The sequence below is a fragment of the Sturnira hondurensis genome, unplaced genomic scaffold (genome assembly GCF_014824575.4).
Source record: "Sturnira hondurensis isolate 20B ecotype Veracruz unplaced genomic scaffold, ASM1482457v3 Scaffold0021354, whole genome shotgun sequence".
Classification (NCBI taxonomy): domain Eukaryota; kingdom Metazoa; phylum Chordata; class Mammalia; order Chiroptera; family Phyllostomidae; genus Sturnira; species Sturnira hondurensis.
The window spans coordinates 17,569,227-17,583,836 of record NW_028093985.1 but is presented as its reverse complement, the minus strand read 5'-3'; the positions used below and the strand labels follow the sequence as shown (position 1 = coordinate 17,583,836).

Here is a 14,610-nt window from a genome sequence, read left to right as displayed (position 1 = left end):
GCCAGTAGTTAAGAAAAGGCTCCAAATTAGGACAGCAGAGTCTTCTCAGACCGTCGTTCAGTGGCTGCGCATTTTGCTTACAGTATGCTCAGCAGCACACACTGGTTTGACATCTGGCATTCACGAATCCTGTGAGATTGGCTTCCCCCTAAATGTGCCCTGAAAGCATCCCTGCTGTGCCCCTTCTGTCCTAGTGTAAACACATCACAGGGAATGAACAAGTAAAGACCCACTTTTCCTGAAGGAATCAAGAAACCCCCTCACCCAGCTGGAAACCCTGGCTTTGGTGTCCAGCTTCAGGAAATTTGACCACCCATTTGGGTAGATGGTGTTGTCTTGTGGCACCTTAGTGCCTTTTTCCTTCCAAAATCCCAGTGTGCTCTAAGTTACTCAGCTGAGGAAAATTGCTTCAGGGCCTGTAAAATGTGAAATAACGGTTGTCTTCCATTGCAGATTCATTAGTGCAGCTGGATTTAGTTATTTACAGTTGCACATTTGACACTGTGTTTACTGAAGTAGGAGACTCATTTTAAAATTATTGAAGCAGTCTAAAGCTAACCATATAAATAAATATATCTACTTTCACTTGTTTGACTATGAAGATAAAATATTAAAATGATTAAAGAAAATAGGTACATAACAAAGAAGTTAAGACATAGAAATAAAAGAGGAAAGCCTTTTCACTTTTCCCTTGCCGTCTTCCCAGTTCCATTTTTGCTCCAGCCTAATGAATGCATTTTAAGTAAAATCCACACACTCTCTTTGCTCTCTGTCTTCCTACTACTACAAATACCTGCTCAGCCCCTCTTTCAGATCCACTTCAAGGAAACACAGGCTTAAAACTCCCCCCAACGGTTTTGTCTGAACTGGCTGCCATTCTGCAGCACATGCTGGATCCAACTGCTAGATGGGGGAACCTAAGAGGTGAGTGAGCGAGGGGCAGCCAACACTTAGCCAGTGAGTCAGGCGGGCCTGTGTGAAAACAGGTAGGTGAGCCAGAAACTAATGAGAAAAATAGGGGGTCGTTGCTAATTTTGATGTGGGGAAATCTGAAAGGCTCTTCTGTATGCCAGGGTATTTGAATATTTGGCAAACAGCTGGCTGGGCTCTGGGAGAGCGCCTCTCGATTTGCCTCCTCAGATGTTCAAAGATAAAATGAGGCAGCCGGCACGCCAGCACATAGCTCATAGCCTTGCAGTCAGTTTTGAATTTAGATTTGAATTGTGATATCAATGTCATGGTGGCACATGCTTTGAGAAAGTACTTACAGAGAATAATTGAAAGATTCAGTGTGAAGCTTCTGAAAGCCGTAATTTAAAGTTCCAGAAGCCTCCATATTACTCTCGCCATTAAAATTTAAAGTGACAGAAGCACAATTATGATAGCTATTTTCTTAAATAAAATCATATTTCTACCCCAAGTGAAAGATTCATTGCTGTTCACCAATCTCTGTCAGGAGAACCAATCTCAGTCATGTCCAGTGTCGGCAGCAAAGATGGTTTGCTTTGTCCCGCGGACAATAAACGACACCAGGGAAGCAGAGCTGGAAAGCCTCCTCGGAGGAGCTGGTCTTGCAGAAGGCTGATTTGCATGATAATCACCATTATGGATCCTCTCCGGTGCCAGCCTCCACACTTACCCAAAGGCAATATAACTTTTAATAGCAGCTGACGAGCCCAAGTAGGGACTGTAGCACATGTTTTGCCAAATCTGAATGACGTCAAAAACTGTTTGTTAAGAGGGTTGTATAAACCACACACTGAGGAGTAGAGACTTGGAACATAACTTTAAAAGACGATTTAAAAAAAAACTGATAAAGGATATAACTTTGGAGACTACTATAAGATATGAAGCACCCTCACCTTTTTTTCTGAACTCACAGAAATCTGTTTACCAGAAGCCTATATACCAAAAGAATTTGTTTACCAGAAGGACTTCTGTGGCCATTGAAATCATGACATGGAAATAGATCAGTGGAAATATGGAAACATTTCCAGTGCAGACATTTCTTTATCAGTTAAAAGTATGGACCCAGACTTTTAGACTATGAATCTTTTCACCAATTTCTTTAGTCCATTTGATTTTACACTAGACTGCATTGTGATTTGGGGAATACAGTGTAATGGTAGCCAGAATTGCAGTGAAAAATTGCACAGGGCCAGTCAAGCTTAAACCACTATTATTTATGAAAAACTTTATTCCTTAGGGTTCCTAGCGACAAAGGAGCATGTGAACCAACTAATATTATGATGCACGATGTTGAATGATACAGAGTATATATACATCAATACTAATCTAAGCAATGTCTTATAAATAATAAATCATATAATTTCTCAAAACTATCACAGTATGATAAAACATTTACAAGCCGGTCTTGGTTTTGCTGTTTTGTCATGACTTTAGCATAACACTAGCACTGTGGTGGTTTGCAAGTTTAATTTTTATTTCTGGCTTTAGCCTAGAATCTCTCCACCTTTTTACAGAACTGATCACATGATATGAACTCAACTTCTTTTCCTTCATCCTTGCCTCAAATCACTGTGGCTTTTCCTCTTTCTTCCATTTTATTCACATCTCAGTAGGAGGCATCTACCTTCACTGTGTCCTTCATTCTATCACTGTGCCTAGACTCTTGCTGTAAATTATTTTGTCTTTTCCACATTTGATACTTTTTGGCATCACTCTTAAAAATTTTTTTCTTCTATAAATTTCCTACTCTTCTTTTTAAAAATTGTTCTTAACTTGTCTACTTTCTTGCCTCTTCTCACCATTTACTCTTTTTTTAAAAAAAAGATTTTAGTTATTGATTTTTAGAGAGAGGTGAAAGGAAGGATAAAGAAAGGGAGAGAAACATCAATGTGTGAGAGAAACATCAATCGATTGCCTTTTGCATGCCCCCAATGAGGGGCAGAATCCATAACTCAGGCATGTGCCCTGACCAGGAATCGAACTGGCAGTCTTTGGGTTTGTGGGACAATGCCTAATCCACTGAGCCACACCAGTCAGGTGGCTCACCATTTACTCTTTAACCTGTTGCAATCTAGCCTCAGCCACCACTGACACTGCTGTAACAAAAACTGTACTCCTACTTGACAGACCACATTTCTGCCCTAGAGGGAGAGAAACTTAGTTACCTGGTAAAGTTGAATGGGTGGGCCCTTTCAGTTTACTGCCACCTTTTTTTTCTACCCAGAGAACGGCCCGCCTACTAAGAGTCTACCTTTTCCTTGAGTCTGAGAGCCTAGCCCAGCCCAGCATGGGACTGGCTTGTGGAGATGCCGAAGTCTACAGTTAGACAGCAAGGCTTGGTTTGGCTTTCCCACTAAGCTACCTCCTCTACCTTGGCCTCAATTAGTATTAAATGGTATATTTTAGTCTCTCGTCTTTTTAATTTTTGTATTACTTCTTAACTTGTTCAGAACCCAGGAGAAAAAGGGGGTGTCAATTTTGGGAAATTGCTTGGAAACCTAAATAAATACAGTAGGGATATAAAGCAAAAAGTTAAAGTCCTCTCTTCCTAGTTTTATTTTCCAGAGGGCTTGGTTCCCCCTTTCCCTTCTTCCCTCTCCCTCCCTGCCTTATGAATATATAGCAAAAATGTGTAAGCTTTTTGTAAGCCAGGAAGTGGACCCTCAGCAAGAAGAAAATTTGCTTGCACCTTGATCTTGGACTTCCCAGCCTGCAAAACTGTGAGAAATAAACGTTTGTCTTTTCACTCACCCAGTCTCTGGTGTTTTGTTAGAGCAGCCTGAGCTAGTTCTTCCTGATTTTTCTATGCATATAAAGATGTATATGTATGTAAATATATAATAGAAATATTTTACCTGAATATCATGTAACAGAAATATCATGAGTACATATTTATACTTATATATCTCTAAACATATTTTTGTTTTATGTAATATATTCATTTATATATGTTTGTATATATGCATTATATATACATTTGTTTATATACATATAGCTATGTCTTTTCCATGAATGATAACACACTATACATTTTGTTCTGCATCTTCCCTTTTTCACTGAACATACTTTTGTGTCAGAAAATACTGATCTGCCTTGTTATTATTAATGGCTGCACAGTGTTCTATGGTTTGGATGGTTTTTAACAAGACCATTCTTCAACTGCTGACCATTTAGGTTGTTTCACATTTTTTTTTTGCATTTACAAACAATGCTACAGTGAACCTGGTAGTGTTTATAATTTTTGTGAACTTGTTCTAGTGCTTCCATAGGAAAGATTCCTAGAAGTGAAATTGGTTGGTATCTCATAAAATTTAATTGATTAATAACAATCAGATTAATAGATTGGGAAGGATTCTGAGACATCTCACAGTTTATCCCAAGGAAGGATGTTCTCTTCTTACTCTGACTTTGAAAAGTTCAGAAAATGAGATGTACTCTTCTTTTTAGTGATGTCTACCAATGACTTAAAATTGAAATAGACTATAAAAGAAATAGTAATAGTTATGTTACCCCAGCCAAGTGAATAGAAACTGAAAGTGAAAGATTAAGTCCTAAAGTAATACTTTAGTGAGCCTGGGTTGCAAACCAATCAAGCAACAAAAAATACAGGATTATCAGAGTTATGGCAGCCTCAGATGTTTGGATGAATTTACATTCACACAGTTGGGAAGTTTACACTTTTAAACTTCGTGTAGAGTAGCAACAGATTATTTTACTCTGGATGTCTCAAGACTGGAAACCTATCCCACAAGATGGCTCTCAACAACCTGGCACCTTTAAGCTTTGGCTCTGTCACCAGGAAACAGGTGACCTGTTGAGAGTCTGGCCAGACTCTAAATCTGGTTCCACCACCTACCCCAAGGTGCATCGGGCCTGAAGGAATAGTTGGACTGTTTGTGTCCCAAAGCTGTTTCTGTTGTAGAGGAGCCCATGGTAGCACATTTACAAGCTGACCTAAAGACAAAAAAACCCATGATGCAATATGACAGAGTCGTGGGATCACTGCTTTAGACAGCCCCCTCCAAAGCAGGTAGGCGTTGTTTGGAATCTTTGCTACACTGTGATGACCTATGTGAGAAAACCCTGTATATTTTGTGGGCTTGGCTCTGTGAGCAGATATGTACTTGACTGTCACAACTTGTACATTTTTCTCATTCAGCGTACACATGGAAACACGTCTTCATTAGAAACAAATACAAAATGAGTAGCAAAGATGACCACGTTTAACAGCCAGGAATTTTCACATAATATGCACATTTATACAGCACTGCAGAAAGGACCAGGCAGCCAGGCTGTGTTTGATCATTTCACTGCTCACCAAAGAGGTTTGAAATGGACTTTTAATTATTATTGCTGATTTGCTATGGCTATATTCCTTAATATGAACATCTTAGGATAATCTTTAATTGATGAATAGAGCACTTAAACTTGTAGGGTTAAATTTGTTGTCATATATTGGCGTATGTGCTATATTGTTGTATTGGCACGTGTTATATATTATAACTTTTTGCTGGAGTACAAATTACAGACACTTATCTGTTTTAATTTTGAGGTCACTGCTCTTTCTCTCTCCACCTTTGTGCGGCTTTTTAGATTTCTTAATGGAGATAGAGCAGGGCTAAGTGACTATTAAATTCTTTTTTATATACAGTAAAACCATTAACAGGGACTTCACTAAATTTGGAATTTATGGTAATGAGGGCAGAGCCTGGGTTAAAGTTTTCTTTTGCATTGTCTCTGAAGGAAAGCTTTGCTGAGCTAATAAATGGTATAAATACAATTGCAGGAGGAGGGCACTATTACTTTAGAAAGCAGTCTTTTTGGGCACTCGAGAGAAAGGCCTTGCAGGAGAAGTAATGAGGTAGTGTGGCAGAATGGCATAGTGCAAAGACTGTGTCCCTTACTAGCTATGTGGCCTTGGACAAATTACTCAGTCTCTGAGTATCTTTCCCTCATTTGCAAAATGAAGATAGTTATCTAATTTATGAGGCTGCTGTGGGGGTTAGATTTAATGTATAGAAAGTGCCTGGTGTGCAGTATGTACTTCATAAATGGCAGATCATTATTACCTACATAAAATAATTGGTGAGCTAATGTCAAATACTCCTCATATTTTCACTAAAGCAGGGGTCCTTAGTACTTCAGAGTTTTGTTAATCTAATCTGAAGTACTGCTTTATTATTATTATTGATTGAAGAAAGACCCCAGCAGTTTGGTGTGGAGGTAAAGCACCTGCTTGTACTTTGGAGTCAGGCCAACACAGGTTTGAAAGTAGTTCTATCATTCATTAGCCATGTGGCCTTAAGCAAGTTACTTAATATCACTCAGGTTTTATTTTCCAGCTTGTGAAATGGCATGATAATACCTCCTGGACTTTTATGAGGACTTGCTGAGATAATGCATATAAAGTGTTCAGCCCAGTGATTTTCATGTAGTATACTCTCAAACGTCACATGTTGCTATTATCATGATCTTTTTGATAATTGTCCATCCTTAAGACTTTTCATTAATTCAGGCTTGCTGTCTTTAGTTCACCTAATTAGTGAATTTTACTCTAGATATAATCTCCATCCTGTTGATAATTTTAAGTATGTAAGTAAAATATTGTAAAGAAGCAAAATGGCTACACAGATAGGTAGAGTAAAAGAAGAAAAAGTAATGTGTTAAAAGTGGAAGCACAAGGCACTGAGTTAGTCTTGAATTACTGAGTAGTCAGTTTTGCGCATTCTCTTCCGTCCTTCATGAAAAGTCTTTATATTAGCCAGGAGGAACTAGAACTGTACATGTACATAGTATAAAGTGTAGACTGGTGACCAGATCATATTATTCACTGGAGAGAGAAACAATAAGTCCATGCTCAACTTTATTTTCATCTTGTTGCTTTCCCTTATGTTTCATAAGCTGTATGGGTAAGCACTGTAATGTCCTGAATAGAGACTAGAATATATCCTCCCCTTAATGACAGGCTCACACAGTTTGTCAGAATCCATCACTTCAATAGATCAGACTGTATTACTTCGATGACTGGCAAATTGGTGCCACTTGTGGCGAAATGAAAGCAGCCAGGTGTGTGTGTGTTTATTAAGTACCCTTCAATAGGAGAAATGTGTTTTACTGAAAACTGTCATCCGTGGTATTTTTGTAGAAGCAAGAAGTACTCCCCTTCCTTTGAGAAGACATAAAAATTATTTTTATGAGATTTTGAACTATTACAATACAAATTCACAGCCATTAACATGTTATAAAAATCAGGTGGCTTTTTGGTTTATTTTTGTTTTTGCATTGTATGCATGCACAATGGAACCTCAAGATAAGATAAAAACCAGAGTGCTTAGAACTAACACTAACTGGGCATCTTCCTTTGACCATCCAGAGCTGCCCAATTTAAGCAGATAATTTTAAGAAATTGACAACCGATGGTTTAAAATATAAGAATTTTTATGTAAATAAATACACAAGTCAGAAAAGCCTTTTGCTAGACAATATTTTCTAAGATTTGGGTCAGAATATATTACCACTCCAATGCACACCATGTTAATTAGTTGTATTACTTCCGTTTTTTTGGAAGCACCTAATGGTTAGTTGTTAAAGTATGGTGTTATTTGCCTGAATTTGTATAACAACATGAACAGAAATAATAACTAATTTTTATAGAATGCTTGCTATATGCAGATTCTGTACTAAAGCTGGGGATATAATGGGAAGCAAAAAATATAAAAGAAACAGTCTTATGTTGCTAACAGCAACTTGAAGTAGGTATAAACAAAGAAACAAATTCTGACAGTTTAAATAATTTTTCTAAGGTTAGATAGCTAGTAAGAGCTAGAAATTATAGTGCTCTATTAGTTACAGCAGCCTAACCTAAATCTGTGTTTGAGAATCTAAAATACAGTGGTGTAAACACACTAGAAGTAGTACCCTGATGAAGTGGAGCTGTCATATCAGTTCTGGGCTGGGTGTGCTTAAACTGCTGGGTAGAGGAGGAAGAAACTCCCTCTCACTACTCTCGGCTGTCCCTGCGGATTGGGATCGTTCACTTGTCTGAAGGTGTGCATTCTCTTTAAAGGCATTTCCCTAGGTGTTGGACTCCTAACTTCTACTCGTATCCTGCTAGTCATACCAGCTGCCAGGAAGGCCTGAAAATATACTCTTTGTGGCCATGTGCCTCTCAAAATGTGGGGGTTCTATTAATAAGGGAAAAGGGGAGAGGGGACAATTGGCAGTCTCTGAATTACATGCTAATTAAGAGCATTGTTTCAAAGTGAAGTTTCGGCCACAAACTTGGAAAAGTGACAAATGATCTTACGACTTTTGGTTATGCCTACATCCATTATTTATTTCTTTTCAAGTAGTACATCAAGGTTATGTACCTAGGTATATAGTGTGTGTATGATATATTTCAATATTCAAAATATGTGAGATATAATTATTACATGATTCTACAGTGGACTCTGATCATATGCAAGTGCTAATTCAAAATGTCACTGTGGAAGAAGCCCACTGGCTTTAATCTTTGGCAGGAAGACTTGCAGAAATGCCCAGGATTTGTCTTACTTACATCCTTATTCTGCAAAGATCTATGTTGTAAGAGATGTATTCTTAGAAAAATGGCATTGTAGTAATAAAACTACTCTAAGGTTTCAGCAAAGCATATATTCAATACATAAATCATAAACAACTCTCACCCAGAACTTCAAAGTTTCTTAAAATTCTTGGTCCATTCTAATAATATTTAGACATTTACTGTAGAAAAACCAATTCACAAGTATTTATTGAGAATATACTTAGATAGTAGTTATGTTGAGATGAACCCACACATTGTTACCCAGGTATCACCTGGAGCTACAGGTACTTGGAAGAGATAAGCACCAGGTAGACCTCAAGTACAAACACGTATAATCTTATTACCTGGGGTTCCCCTCCCCTGTCTGTGAACCTGAGGCAGTCTCTGATGAGCTCAGTTATCCCTGTAGAGCTTGGATATACTATGTCTTGCAAAGATAGGCCTCCTTAGTCCCCTTCTCTGGGGTCCAGCTCTTCAGATCCTATTTAGCTAGATGAGGTAGGAGAAAAGCCAAGAAGAAAGATAAAGGTTTAAGTTAGAGCTAGTCTAATTAGTCTGCCCTACCTAGACCTCATCTAGGGGGCTGGTATTGGGGAGCACCTCCCAAGTGGGAGGCAGTTCCAGACCTGTTTTGCCTCATTGGCTTCAGAGAAGTATAGAGAAGCAGTCCAAAGAGAGAACCCCCAGAGACAGACTCCAGACCACAGCCTAGAGAATCTAAAACTTTAACCTTTTTTCTTGTTACACCAAAAGCTTTATCCTTTTCTAAAGGTTTAGTTAAGTCCCATAAGAAGGTTCAGCCACCTCCATGGGGCTGGGGCTGGAGAGTGGAGTAAGCGTAGAGGGAAGGTGGAAGTGGAACTTTGCTGTCCCACTAGAAGTCAGCATCAAGTACTTTGGAGGCACCATAGCATGCACAGGACATGACTCTTCTCCCAGTTCTCAAAGAACAGGCAGTCTGCCTGCGGAGCTAATGTATATGAAAACACTTAGTGAAAACCAAGTACTTAAACTGTGGGATATTGATATTCCAGAGGAATCCCAATAAGGGATAAGTCAATGTGGATTTGTTTCTTGGAGAATATTACTTAGATCATGTCACAAATAAGTTGATTAAAAAGTCAGAGCTAATCAAGGTAGAATAAAAGGAATGGACAAAGATACAGAATGAGCCAAGAGGGCAGTAGATCTTTGTATCTGAAGCAGAGACTTCATGTTGGAGATTAGGAAATGAAGTGTAATACCTCAAAAATCAGGCAGGGGTTAGACTATAGGTAGCTATGTATGATATTTTAAAAAATGAAGTCAATGTTAATCGCTCTAATTTTTAATGGAATTAATAAATATATATTAATAAATGACTGCAAAATGAATGAATAAATAAGAGATAGATATTGTAAACACATTGTAGTGTTAGAATTTGTCTGATTTGGGAAGAGAGTTCCTATGTAGGATCTCAGCAATATAGGCTACCAGGGCACAGGAGGCAGTCAAGACTAGGTGTGTGAGGGACTGAGAGCCTGGTGGCACTAGGGTTAGCCAGCAATTCAGTCCTCAGGGACCAAGAGGAAGTGGTGATATTGAGACTAGTTCAGGAAAAGCATTGTATCCGAGGAGAGGCAATTCAGCAGGAGGTTTGTGCTACTCGAATGTAGATAGGGGAGATTCAGAGTCAGGAATGGGGGTGTCATGGCAGCGGGCAATCTGATCACAGCTGGTCCCAGGCAGCAGCTGGAGTCCTGAATGGAATCTGGGATGGGGCTGTACCAGGCCTCCAGTCAAGTAGATTTAGGTTTGGGGCAAGGCACAGGGCATTGTAGGAAATCGGAAATCTAGTCAGGGCAGAAGCCAGTTCTGAAGATTGGGCCAGTGTGTTTGGAGTTAGTAGGGAAATAGAGGGAGAAATGATAGTGAAGAAGTGTGGAGCAAATGCAGTGTATTTGTAGCCAAAAGAGAAATTCCAGTCATGCTATCTGGTGGGCTGAGGTTGCTCCTCTTTTGCCTTACTGATGAGGGTGGGCCGAAGGTCACTGCTACTTTGAACCTCTTAAGTGGAGACTTCAGGGCCACCCCCCAGAGGGATCCTGAAATGAATAGCAGAAGTGGAGTCCTGGTGGAAGCAGCATCACTCTGAAGGACTTGAGACTACAGCAGAGGAGACCTAGCCAGAGCTAGGAGGCTGTCACATTCCCGGATGAGAACAGGGTCTGACAAAGGGGGAAGGATTTATTAGGAACTCAGAAGAGAAGGGGACTGGGAAAAAACATTTTCAAATTAAGAAGTAATAGGCTTTAGTGACAAGTTTGATATAATGGGTAGAGAAGGAAAAACCTAAAGTGATTCCACCTGGATTTTAAATGTTCTCGTAGTATGACATTTTGCTCACGAATTAAAGGGCATCGAAATGCATATACAATTGCTTTGGGTCTATTTTTAAAAACCCAAATAAATAAAGTATATTCATAAGTAAATTCAGTGTGTGAGGGCTAAACTCACTTGTGTGTTTGTTGCCTGTATCTCACTGCACTGGGTCTGCAATGGAACATTTCAGAAAGACAGTAGCCTGCGAGCATGTAAATGGATAGAAAGGTTTCTTGGAAAGATGTCTGTCTTTCCGGGTCTCAGATAGTGTACTGATATACATGGGCATAGACATGACTGAAAAGCCGAAGGTGGGACCTCCCTGACCCCATGAGGGTGGGGAGTTGCTGCTGCAGTTGATGTTTGAAGTGTATGTACATGCCTCTTGTACCGTCTCATTGGCTCAGAGCCTTTGCCGAAGAAAGTGTGCTCCTGCCTGTCCAGATTGCTTCCCAACAGGCTTCTCTATCTGCAGCTGTTGCCCAGCCAGCCGCTGTGATGGTAGATAATGGGGCACAGGCAGGGACTTTATTCACAAAGGGGTAGAGCCTGGGATCTCAGGGTGGGTTTTATTCCTGTTTATCAAGGGAAGGAAAGAAAATATAGAATCCTTACTTTGGTAGGGAAAACTTGTTTTTCAAAATGCACAAATATGTGGTGTTTCTGATTCTGTTACCCTGGAGTCTGTGCCTGCAGGTAGCAAGGATTTCAAAGTCATTAATTTAAGGTAAGGTTAGAAAACTTCAAACAGCATTATCACCACAAAAGAGCCTATATTCTTACTGTATTTTTAAACTATTGAGCTAAATAATTTTAGTCATCAGCAAAAGCTCACTCATTGTACTGAGAAGTTGCTCTTAGGCTTGGGTTAATAATTTGTTTCAATTTTGTTTGCAGATATACTGTCTGTAGAACAGGGGTAGGCTGAATACCTACTTCACTGAGTACCTGCTTCAAGTCACCTTACTCATTTTCTTATTGGAAAAACAACCATTGGAGAACCATCTTGCTCCCTTCAGCAAAAATGGAAACAAATCAAGACGCTAAGATTGCCACAGTTGCCAGCAGTTAATGGTGCGGGTGTTATGCAAGCAAGCTTCAGCAAATGAAGTTACAAGACAGTGTGCCTCACCAGCCAGAAATCAGGAAAGATTAAACCTATCCCTTTCATCCAACTGCTCCTTAAATCAGTGCAACCCTTCCAAATTAATTTGTATTGAAACATTCATCGCCTCTTCAACTTAATTGAGTACTTACTATGTGTGAATCACTGTACAAAACAGAGGAAGGAAAATGAGGGAGACAAATAAGATGTGGTCCCTGCCTTCAGTGTATTAAAAATTAGTTTCAATGCACATTTTTTTGTCTTCTGCTGTTAATTGTATCTCCAAGACAGGAAACAAATGGAAAGGTATATTCCATAAATATTTTAAATTCCCTTAATAAATAACAAAATAAAACAAAAAAACTCTTAATGTGAACAATTCAGGACATCTTAATTCCATTTCTTTCTGGAATTCTAATAGGTAGGGTCCTTTTTGTTGATTCGCTAAATATTTGGTAGACTTTATAGATAGTAACACATTATAGTTGGAGTCAATTTGAATTAAATTCCAACCCCCCTTAGCTCCAGATTGTTTGTTGGAAAACTGTATTGTGTCTGTGCATTTCTTGGAAAGGGGCGGGGGAATTACATCTGTTGTCTTGATGGGCCTCTCTACCTTCTATGCTTTAGGGGTCTGCTGCTCCGAGTGAATTAATAGCATGGAGAAGAGGAAGGTTTGGATCAAACTTGGGAATCCTTACTCATGAACCCAAGATAGGGCAGGGAAAGAGCCAAACGGATTTGGAAAATGTCTCTATGAAAATTTGGCTGTTTCAGTATTCATGGTGTTATCTTTTATGTTCTATAAGTTGAGTAACTATACAGTTTTTCTAAAAAATGATTTCTGATCTGGGAGTAAGTCATGATTTTTCCAGTGTCAAGACGCTAATATAGTTGTGGACACTAGACATTTTGTGCAGTGTCTGTGACACATTTCAGTATATATCAGGCAACAATTGACATGTCCTTGTGTTGAGCAGTGTCCATCTGAATTGAAAATGTGCCAGCTTTTTGACATTAACAACAGACTTCTTAATTAAGCTGCCAATACATACTGCCAATAGTACTGCGTGTCTTCTGAGAAATGAATTGTGTAAATGCTGTTTCTTTCTTATTGAATAAATAATGTTGCTCCATATAAAATGGATTTAAAGTGTTCTTTCAGTGGGGTATTGAATTCCTCCCTAAAGAATTTGATGAGAATTCTCATACCATCCCTTTTTATTTAATTTCTAAAAACTTTTATTTTGCTTCTCAGTAAGGAACTACTCTAATCTGACCAATAACTTTAGTAATATGATTCATCTTTAGTAAGACAAATTGTCCAGCCCCCAAACTCCTGATGGTGATGTTGTATATTTGTCATGTCACTTTCAGTTTGCATGAAGTAGCTTTCAGGAAATCTGAGTTATGAGCCTGTATTGAACTAAGATGTAGATATTTATTTTCTGTTCTGGGAGCTTTCTTTTGGAGGGACCATCTCTATATTCCTGGTGCCTAGCACGATGCCAGGTGTATAGTAGGTATGTGTTCAGTAAACATTTGGTGATCAAGGTATGCAAAATAGCTTTTTTCATCTATGATTCTTAAGGCTCTTAAAAGAAGGGCCTTGCTAATAAAGTAGCACCTTATTGATTTGTAGTTTGCAATCAGTCTACTTAGAATGAGTTCACATCAATTGGATCCTTCATATATAGTCTTGTCCTCCACACTGGGGATCTTAATTGCTATTTCGGACTCACCAGTTCAGCCCTGTGATTTGTACCAGCATCCACTCTGTTTCCCTGGGCCGGGGTCCCACTCTACAAAGGGGCAGGGTCTTTGGAGGGACTGTTCCACTTCTCCTCTGGCTTGCTGATCAATGGAAGAGCAATCACTCTATTCACTGAGTGCTCATGATGGTCTGGACACTGAGCTAAGTGCTTCACACACACCCTTTCATTAATTATCTCACTTAAACCTCACAACAACTGCTCAAAGTAAGTATTATCCACTACAGTGGTTTGTACCTTGCTTAAATCTTGGGGATCTAAATCCAGATCCCTCCGATCCCAAAGCTTGAACTACTAACCCCTAACTTCTGCCACACCCCCGGAGGAATTTTCAGGGCATGGTGGTGGTTGGGGGCTGCGTGCAGATCCAATCTGGATGTAGTCCAGGTTCATTGCATTTAGTATTCCCAAACAGCAAACTGTCTAACAGAAAAAACCCAGCAAATCACAACTGTTTTAAGAATGGGGGAAGGCAGAGCAACTGAGAGAAAGCAACGTTGGAAACAAACCAGTTTGAGGCAAACCTGTAGGCTTTACCTCATAAGGTTTCAGGTTTTTTTTTAACTTTCTGCTTTTCACATGGCCTGACACCATGTGATAAATCAAAGCCTGATGTAATTGACCCAGAATTGATCCCCGAATGTCTTTTGGGGAACATGCTTTAACTCTGGTTGTTGATTCTGAGGAATAATTGCCACCCTAGAAAGGTAATTACATATGCCATTGTTTATACACATAATAGGCTCAGAATGCATGTTCTGCACAGAGAGGGAGAGAATCCTGCTCGAACATTAGGGGTGTGTGCTCTGTATTGTGTCAGAATGCCACAAATAGCATCT

General features: G+C 39.3%; 1 long non-coding RNA gene across 1 annotated transcript in view; it reads left to right on the top strand.

Annotated features, from left to right (window-relative positions):
- Positions 1-13,127, top strand: part of LOC118977399 (uncharacterized) — a 44,698-nt gene extending 31,571 nt beyond the window's left edge. Inside the window, exon 3 of the long non-coding RNA XR_005064519.1 lies at positions 11,792-13,127. This is a non-coding gene — a long non-coding RNA (uncharacterized LOC118977399). The remainder of the gene's footprint in view (positions 1-11,791) is intronic.
- Positions 13,128-14,610: the final 1,483 nt, after the last annotated feature.